Source organism: Notothenia rossii (assembly GCF_949606895.1).
Source record: "Notothenia rossii genome assembly, chromosome: 6".
Lineage (NCBI taxonomy): Eukaryota > Metazoa > Chordata > Actinopteri > Perciformes > Nototheniidae > Notothenia > Notothenia rossii.
Genome location: NC_136909.1, coordinates 65775682 through 65785826, shown reverse-complemented (window position 1 = coordinate 65785826; position 10145 = coordinate 65775682). Strand labels below are relative to the sequence as shown.

Sequence of the window (10145 nt, the reverse complement as noted above, 5' to 3'; positions counted from 1 at the left end):
CCATAACATCAGAAATAAAAAGTTTGTAGACAATTAGGAACCAAAACACCTGAGCTGAAGAAACCTAGATAAATGATTAAAACCAAATGCTGATTTTAGACAAATCTAGCTTTTTGCATCCTTCTACATCCGAGCCAATCACATGACTGTGTCTGAGAGGCTGTCAGTGGGTGAGAATTGGTGCTAATTAAACTATTAATTATCTCTGTAATGAGACGCGAGTTAAAACTGTGTTAAGCACATCAAAGTACAACATGGGATTTCTTCACTTTGAAGACTGCTATGAAAAATATATCTTGGCTGAAGAGTGAGGAAACATCAGAGATGCTTTAATAATGGGACAAAAAGTAGTCACATTTTTAGAGCCTTCAAAAGCTTCGGATAACTCCTCGAGAACAACGTGTTGTTTGAGTTATTTCATAAACATTGTTTTTTTTCAGTATTACAGTTATTATCTCATTGAAAAACAAAACAAAAGGCACGAAGCATCTGATAATATGTTTTTCCGTATATGAAAGCAATTTTTAACAGCTAGTAGTTGTCAGTGAACATGGCGCAGCGCTGATCCAAGAGCAGCCGTATCAATAGCATCTCACTTTATTAATCTCTTGGAACACAGGATAATGCCCTGAGCAGAGATGATTCTGCTTTTAAGCTGGAAAATCCACTTCCCCCTCTCAACATGTTGAGGAGATGTTTTCAATAGTCTGTTCCTGCAGGCCAATCTTAGCCCCTGACCTAGGCTGATTTGTTGTGAAACGCGGAGACAAATTCCTTGGGCACATGTCGAAGCACTTTGAGGGAAAATTGTTTGTTGTGTGGAGTGGGGGGCTGCGAGGGGAAAAAACAACAACAACAATCCTATTAAATGGTTAGAAAGCTGCTGTTGTATGAAAGGGAACATGTGTTGCCGGTAACACGACATCAGCACTATCACTCGCTGCTATCGCCGGCTGGAAGAGGATTAACTCCAAGGAGAGATCTCCGAGATGCAGCTGATAAAGGCAAGCGACGTTCACAACACCTCGCACCTAACACAACATGGAGATCAGACGTGGTAATGTTGCTTTGTTTGTGCATTGTTCAGGGGTTTGATAACAATTAAGCCGCGATTTTTTCAGTTTTTATGGTGTAACTAAAACTTGTAACGCTTCCTCTCGTCCTCCGCTTAAAGTCAATATTAGATTCATGAAATGTGTGACCTTTAAAAGGGCATGGTTGACTTCTTTTTATCTTCATTTGGGGACTATATTACCTAATCACTAGGAAAACTACTGTATGGAGGCCCTGAGATGCAAAATTACATTAGGTGCAACATTAAAAACACAATATATAACATTTTTTTAAATAGAATAAAAAACACAACATAATCTTCCAATAATGGAATGGGCTAAATGCAGAGTGAGTGTGACGATTAAAGAGGCTTTATTGGATTCCTCAATTCCTTTTTCCAACATTTCAGAAAACACATGACTGACTTCTTCATGCTTGTGACAAAATTGTGAAACCTTATCAGTGGTTTCAGACCTTTCTTCATGATTTGTGTCTTCATAGGTCAGGCAAGGCGGGATGTTTTGTTTCCGGTTCACCACCCTCACTTCTGCTACCACATATCCTGATGGATAACTGCCATAAGTATAGCATATACCATTATCTTCTGTCAAAACCAGGCTTTTCCGTAACAAAATCTGAACCTAACAAACGGGTTCAAGGAAACAAGCCTAATTTGGCATCTCGTTTTAACATTTAAAAACCGAAACATTTGCTTGACGTTAAATGGAAACACGACTATTGACATGTTTTCTTTTTTGTCATTCATAATGTTTTTGCACTTCAGGGCCACCATATATGATATCATGTAAATGATGAGCACATTTATGTACACAAGGTGTATTTGTTCCCTTCTTCTCAAAGTAGCATAATGTGGGAGTGACAGGCAGCGTGGCTGTTGACATATTCCCCGGCTGATTTAATGACCTGTTTAATTCTGGCATGTCTGTAACCCTCTCGTGTTGTTTTGCAGTTTTAATTAGTGTAATCATCACTCTTGAAGAAGGCCACAGGGTTGTTTAATGGGTCATGTTTGTCAAGATGCACAGAATTATAACACAAAAGATATGCCATGCATTCAGCGACACTGTCTTCCAGTGATTATGGGTGTCACAATTGATAATTAGAGAAATAAGTGATTCGTCTGAAAGCCAAAATGAACCTCTGTGGTGTGAGGAAATTAGTTTGACAGTGTTTGGAGGAGCGGTATTTACACTGCAGTGTGGCGGTGTGGGAACACTTTACCACTCCCGTGCTAACTGAAGCAACGTGCACACACTTACTGCTGTTTCTGGACGGGTCAGGACACTTTTGATGTAGCATCTGGAGCAGCAACTGGATATTTTCGGTAATAGCCAAACTTCTCATGAAATTATGAATTTACTGTTTCATTCTGCAGGCTTTTGTCACATGATAAGCAGAGGTTATGGTTCCAATTTTCAGGCAGCAAAGTACAAAGTGCTTCACTCGTTTTCCTCAAACTGTGGGAAATAGGTCAAGCTTACATTAACAATTTGATAAAGACTGTTTAAATGCACATCCTTCCGTAATTAAAAACCCATACTTTAGTAAGCGGGTTACTTATACACCCTCTTAATTGTTTCTTTGTCAGAAACTGCTTGGAAAGCATCTATTTTATCATTTAGCATAACTTATAGAACAAAAAATGAAATATGAACTTTCAATTAATTTTCTTCTATTGCTATCGCGAATAAAAACATTCCCAAGCACAAATATGCTGAGCATGCACTCATTATGCATTCATCTTCACTCTGCAAACCACATACTGCATTTTTATCCGAATGAATTATTAACCAAGTTAATGAATATTTTATTTTTCTTTATGGAACCATTTAACAGTCCCAACAGAGGTAATGACGTCTTACGCAGCTGCAAGTACCTGAAGAGAGAGGAGGTAAAATCGGACAACCAGGTGACTTTTCTGCAACATATGGGTTTATTTTAGGATCTTAAAGCTTTTATTGTGGTTTGTATTTAACAATAAATGTTCCTTTATGTTCTCTCCTTTTGTTTTAAACAGGGATTTACAAACTGACCTGTCTTTATTTCCGCACAGACAGACCTTAGATCCCTTTGTATCTTAAGAATGGACACAGCATGATCTAGGGCAGCCGGGGGGGATTTACACTGAGCAAATGGATTTAATGGTGTAATTAACATTACCTTGATTTGTCCCAGGAAAGACCCCAGCAAGTAAGGCTTGTGTGGTAATTCATTGCTAAGTTCCTGTGAAGAACACTCACCTACTGTAGAGCAGGGCATTACAAACACTGGCTGATTAGAAGGGAGGAGGAAGCCGCTACAGACTTGTTATTGATCAATTAATACTGCTAAACGTGGCTGTACTGCAACAAGACAGAAGCCGTTCAAAGTGCACTGCATTAACTCGTAGTTCTATTTGAACCTACACTTCACAAATGAGATGAAAATTGTCCCCATTGAAGTCAATAGTTTGTCTTTTAACAAGAAATATGGTTATTTTTCACAATTTTGCACCAAATAATTATCCTTAATGTCTTTGAATGTATATTCGATTATGTTTGGTTCTTTCTTAATGGCCAGAACCTCCATATTGCTTCAATCAACTGGTTTATTCGTTTTTTGTATAGTCACAAATGCTCCATAGATAACTGAGGCATCTCAGTGATTCCTTAATGATTGTCTACGTTGTCTTCATCTGAGAATCTAAATCTAACCCCACCACTGATTCCTCATAGCTTTTGGAATGACAATGAAGTCCAGTCATGTTTCAAGACCGAAACAGTTCATAAGTGATCTTCACCAATTTCGACCTGCCAGTCTTACTGCTTACTATTTCATTTGTTATTAAGTTTATAAGTCTTATGTTTTTCATTTTTAGGCTGTGGGGATGTTATCAACATATGTTAAAGTCAAAAGGCCAGTTGCAAGTTTAATTGCAAGTTATTCTATTATTTGGTTAGGTTAAGACATGTGACACGCGTTCATACATCTTACTATATTAAGTATTCCTATCAGGTACTTATTTTTACTAAGCTACATATACAAAAAGTAATGTAGTGTTATGTAAGTTAGCTGTAAAGAAGGCTAATATGTCTGTATTAATAGATACTGCTTATGATCAATTTGTCAACTCTATGTACGGTTGAAGTACAATGTTCCTATGTAAAACAGCAATCTATTTAGGGACAACAATTAGAAGAAATACACATAACTGGCTCCTATAAGTTTGCATTGAAAATTCACAACGGTCATTTTTGAATCACCTGTGTATTTAAGGGTTGAAAAACGAGACATATTGGAAAGGAAAACGATTTTATTTATTTTTGCGACCAAGTTTTCACCCAAATTTGATCTCATAGCTTTAACAGTGATTGTAGTTTTCGTGTTGACTCCAAATCTTCATTAACACAGTAATGTCTGAGCAGTGCAGCAGCACTACTGTGGATGTCGGAGGCTTGTCTCACAGTCAGGGCAGGCCCTACGAGCCGGGAACCAATTTGTGTCCAAACCCCAAGAAACTCCAAACTCTCCCAAGTAATTCCCTCTATTCCGACTCCTTAAAACCTTGTCTCGACACAAACAATAGCAACGCTTTGTAAAAGTGACTCTAAAACCTCTGCCAAGCATAATTTATCATTTGAATGACAATAGACCACTTAGCACAGCCTAAATTATTTCGGTGCTCTATCTGCTACTTGACTGTCTTTGTGTTGTAACAGCAGACGGCAGACGATCATTAACGCCACAGGGTGATGTGGGGCGCCCTTATCTCAGCCCGGTCCTCAGAGGTCACTGCAGATAGAAACTGCTCGGCCGTGACGGCAACAACTTGTTTTTTTTATTCCGAGACAAGTCTAAGTCCTGACTTATTAGATTTTAATGCCGCAGAGTGAATAATGTAGAAAGTTAAATTATACTTTTATAGAGGCTTTGTCATGCGAGAGGCTTTATACAACACATTATCTTAAGTGAACCAAGGAAGTTCAAGGAAGTAGGTTTTAGTAGTTGAAGCACTTTGAGCGGCTGATATAGGCTCACGTTTACATCTGAGAAGGATTCAGTTCACAGGGATCACAGGATTCAAACAGGAGCTGTAGTCACTGATGATGAAACACTTATGATTCCTCTTCGACTCTTGAGTTTCTCCTTACATTTTACCCACACTTTCATTAAAGTCTTATTATATTCACTTTTCTTACTGGTAACAAATCCATTGTAAGGACCAAAAACAACAAATGGATCCTAATAACAACTATTGTCTTGAAAATCCGGATACATTGAGGGCACAAAACAAATCAATTAGTCACTTTTGCACTGAATATTCTTCATTACCAGACACAAACATTTTTACTTAATCGCACAGGTACATCGGTCTGCTGCAGGAAATTCAAAACCAATTGTGTTTTAGTCCCCGACAAATATACCCTTATGGTTGTGTTTCATTTGCAAAAAAACGGCAGTGCCTAGCTGTTGTTGGAAATTATTGAGTCTTTTTAAAGGAAACTATTTATTTATTTTTGTTTTCTGATTTCAAAGTCCGGCTGTGTAAGGGGAAGTCAGAAAGAACTGCAAGATGAACATGTAACAATGTAAAAACTGTTTTATTCTGTACAACTCTTTAATTTGCCCTTAATTTTGACCAAAACTTTATTACATTTTTAAATAAATAAATAAGACAGAGCAAAAATAAATAATGATACTCTGACATTTTATTGTGTAGGTGAAATAATAACACACCCAGAATGTATCTTTTTTTTAAGGGAGCACTATTCTATTCATAATCACGACATTCCACAAAACATAATACTTAGCCAAAGATTAAAGCTCATAAATCAACACTGTACATCTTGTTCGTTTAATCGTCTCAAGAAACACTTTTAAATATGAGAAGTTGTGGATTGACAGGGGCTGGAATATGTTGGCAAGAAGGGAAATAAATGTATTGCCAAATTAAGTAATTCAAATTCCATTTTGAACCATTGGCATCCTCAAATATATTTGGTCACCCTATTGCTCATGTAAATAAAACTGAGATTATTTGATAACTACAGCATTTTAAATGTGCTGTAACAATAATCATTTAAACAAAGTATTTTACATTCTCATCACGATATGACCTAACAGTAAGTATCATGTTCCCGGCAAACAGGTACTAAATTCCTTTGCGGTGTGGCTTTGTGGCCCCCATCGTTCCCGTCTTGTTCTCCATACAGTGATAACTGCCATAATGAGATTGAGAAAAATTAAGAAAAGGAACCCAACCATCTGTATAGCTCACCATGGTAAAAGGCTGAATGCTATCAAGCCAGAATTCAATCGCTGAATTAAACCCTCTTTGTGTGCGTAGGGCTAGTGAGTACCTCACACTATATTCATTTAAAAAAGGCCTCAATTTAATTAGTTCTCATATGTTGAAAAATTCATGAATTTGTCTGCAATTCCTAATGCCATTGTTCGGAGTGACTTAAGCAGTGGTGTTAGGCTTTCAGGCAGTTTGGAAGGAAAAATAGCCCCCCACAAAAAAGAAACAACTGTTTATGTAAATAGACACTGCGTGTTTACTTGGTGGAAGAAAGCGAGGGCCCTGAACAGAGTGCTAAGCTTAGCGTGGCTCTGCCAAAGGGGACCTCTCACCATCAACTTCAGTCTTATTAAACTGATTACCAACTCCAGCTAATTAATCAGAGACAGTGCCCTTTCTTGTCATGCAGGGAGGGAGCTCTGCGTGTCTCACAGAGTTCCTCTCTCACCGCCTCCCCCTCCCATCTGCTCGCCTCTGTTCCCCCCTTTCTCCCTTTTCTTTCTCCAGCTTTGATTGAAGTAGGGGAATGGTAATTTTCATGCATCATCTGGGCCGGCAGGATGGGAGGACAAGTAGTAATTACCTTAAACAAACAAGGCCGAGATTGCTTGAGAAGCTACCTCTTTATTCAAGCTTGAGAAATAAGAAAAACAGACCGTGAGCAAAATGGTTTCAAAATACATTTTACGGGCCATTTTGTTCATTGTGTTCGATATGGTTTTCGTCTTAGATAAGGAGTCCACCTAAACATCCTAAAGTGAAGACTTGAAAGTAATTTAGTAGTCTTTTGGTTCAGCACTGTAATGTTGTAGGGTCCGTATTTATAAAATGTTATTTGAAAGCATTTGGTATAGCAAGCATGTGGATGAGCACATCTTGCAGTACCAAATGCAAAGGGAGGCCAGAAATACAGTAAATGCCCCACCTGCTTTATAATCTTTCTTCAAGTCTAGATGAGTTCAAACAAATTTAAACATGTTGTTTTAACCTGAAAACACATGGCAGTAGTTTTGTATGCATGTCAAATGTTCCATTATTTTTGTTCTGATGTATATAATTTCGATCATATAATAGTCATTAACATTAAGATCATTAGGAAGTGGAAATAGTAATAGTGAAACCCATTGGTTTGTGGACTACAATTTTGAAGCCCAAATTTGGAAAGCCGTAATCAGTACCCCTAGATCTTAATACAACAATTGAATTCACAATGTAACAAAAATATTGATTCAATTCAATTCAAAGCTAAACAACATCTTATAGTAGCATTTTGTCAATCCCAAGCTAGCCATGCCAGATAGCATACCCTTCTTTATCGACTATTTCTTGTATTTACAACATCAATATCATGCTGTTTTGAATAAGACATGAAATTAGTGATTTAGACCGTAAAAGCACAAGGAAAATGTCAACATACTTTTAACTTAAATGTTTTAGCAGCTCTGTTAGCATTTAACGATGACTGAACAAGACTTACCATTTCATAACTTCAAAACTGCATCGAGGACCAGACAAGTGTATATCTAATAAATACATGCCCTATATATAAGCAGGAGGTATATGTATATAGATATGAGTATCTGCTATGAAGTCATTTTTAAAGTAAATGACTGCTAATGCTGTCGCAAGCAGCAGCATCATTTATTTCCTCTGTTTAGGAACTAACATAGTCAAATTGGCACACGGATGCTTTCCCCATGTTTTTACCAGCTGGTTGTGAACAGCATAATTCAAACAAGCAATTATTGGACATTCATTAGGTGAGTTCATGCATGTAAACATAGCCCATGTGTTTATCTCCGTGCATTCAGTCGTTTATTTCCTGCAGTGCTATTCTTTAACTGCTAAATTTCCCAGAGTGCAAGCCTTCACTGATCACTCCTTATCAAACTGCTCACTTCCCTTACACGCTCCAAACTGGACAGATTTAAGGCCATTACAGACATATACAAGTTTATGTGCAACAGTTTCTATCTTCATTGACCCCTGTGTTGGCAATGCGTCATTTATGATAATGTAATTGCTTTTATTGGCTAATATAACAGTGTTAATGGTAATGCTGATTTATAATTGGTCCATATGTTTGTCCATGTCTACTGTATTTCTCTCTACTTTTGAAAGATTCTTTTGTGTGAACCAAATGACTTCTTGTCTGAACTGTATGGCCTTTTCTGTTAAGGGATGTTTTGACTTGATAATAACACTTTTATTGATGAAATTAAAGGGAAAATAACATTAATATCAAATAAAGGCCAGCAAGGATAGGTGACGTATGAATGTGAAGCATACCTCAGCATTTTTAAGAGGTGTTTCTAAGACGTATGGAAAAATTGTATATAAGCATGGGTTTGTGTAGTAGCCACATACCAAAAAATCCATAATCCATAATTTAATCAAATTAAACAGTGGTAAAATACTTAGGACCATGGTGCAGTGTGAGTATCCAGTCTGGGTTTGCCTTAGGAAAGATGTGCTTTGTGTGGGAATGGGGCTTGAGAAGCTCAGATCCTCATCCTCCCAACTCACACTTCCTGCTGTTCTTGCTGATTGTGCCTTCTTTGTCTTAGCCTGATGTGCTCGCCTCCTCCTCCGGAGAGGCTAATGCAAGCCCTTTTTTTCTCCTGCAATCTCACCAAATGCCAAGTGTAACTGGTGCCCCTATTGCTCCTAATTAATGTGTGATTAAAGAGAGAAATAAGGGATTCTACCAGTGATTTGTTTTTTCAAGGAGTAAGAAATTAATCCCCTTTGGATCTAGCAGAATCATTTAAGGATTCTCCTTGTTCTGTTTATCAAATAAACCAAGTAATTAGAGACTTTAGATAAGTAGGCTAAATTGATGCCCGCCCTATGTCTTCCCGAGCTAGTGTTCGCTGATAGAAACAGCTATGTTGCTCTGGTAATGTGCAGCATTATACTTGTCCAATAACAATGCCCTTTGTGTTTGGTAGCCGCGTAATTACGCCGGGGAGCCTCCTTGACCTTGGGAAGCACATCTATCTTACTTGCGGATCCGTGTATTTCATTTCTTAACCCACAAAGATACATCACAAGGGAGTTTACTGACATCCCTGTGAATGTAATTCAGAGTACAGACTACATTACTGGCAATGCGTGATTGTGTAGTATGCAATAGTGCAGTTATCCGGGCTGATGATACACGCACAGCCGCCGGCTATTTAACAGCGTAATCCTCAGCTAACTTATTGTAGCTCTACTGTATCTGCAGAGGCAGCAGTGTGGTTTTTATTACTTTCACCTGAGTACCCAGGGGAGGTATCTTATCTCCCCCACTTGGTTTTATGTAGTTTGGTTTTGAAAGGTCTTCAAATGTTGGAAATTTGAATTTAGGCTGCATGTCTGATCAGGTAGACACATGAGGTGACTTCACTTCGCTTCTTTGCAGCCCCCCCCTCCCTCTCTGTTAGCAGGGGTCAGCATTGCTGGTGTTGCATCAGTGTTTCCAGCACTGCACCTGCAGCAAGTGCCCAGTCTGAAACCTCAAACAGACACTTTGAAGCGGAGCAGGGCCGGGCTGTTTAAATGACTTCATCTTGTCCAGGTAAAAGGGAAAATGTGAGATTTCATCACAAACAAAAGATTGAGGATGTTTGTAACCTGTTCCTGCTCTTTGCAACATTTCTGCTTTCATTTTAATTACTGCATATGAGTTATAGGCCTACAAAACCTGCAGGTGTCAGGAATGTTGTTTTTGTAATAGGTAGGTACGCGCACAAATAACAGACCTAGCTGTATTAGCAACATCTAGCTCTTTGCCTATTGAGTTTCC

The 10145-nt window shown here is 38.2% G+C and overlaps 1 long non-coding RNA gene across 1 annotated transcript in view; it reads right to left on the bottom strand.

Moving 5' to 3' along the window:
• Positions 1–10145, bottom strand: part of LOC307043833 — a 69844-nt gene that overhangs the window by 15567 nt on the left and 44132 nt on the right. The gene's annotated exons all lie outside the window — the stretch shown is intronic.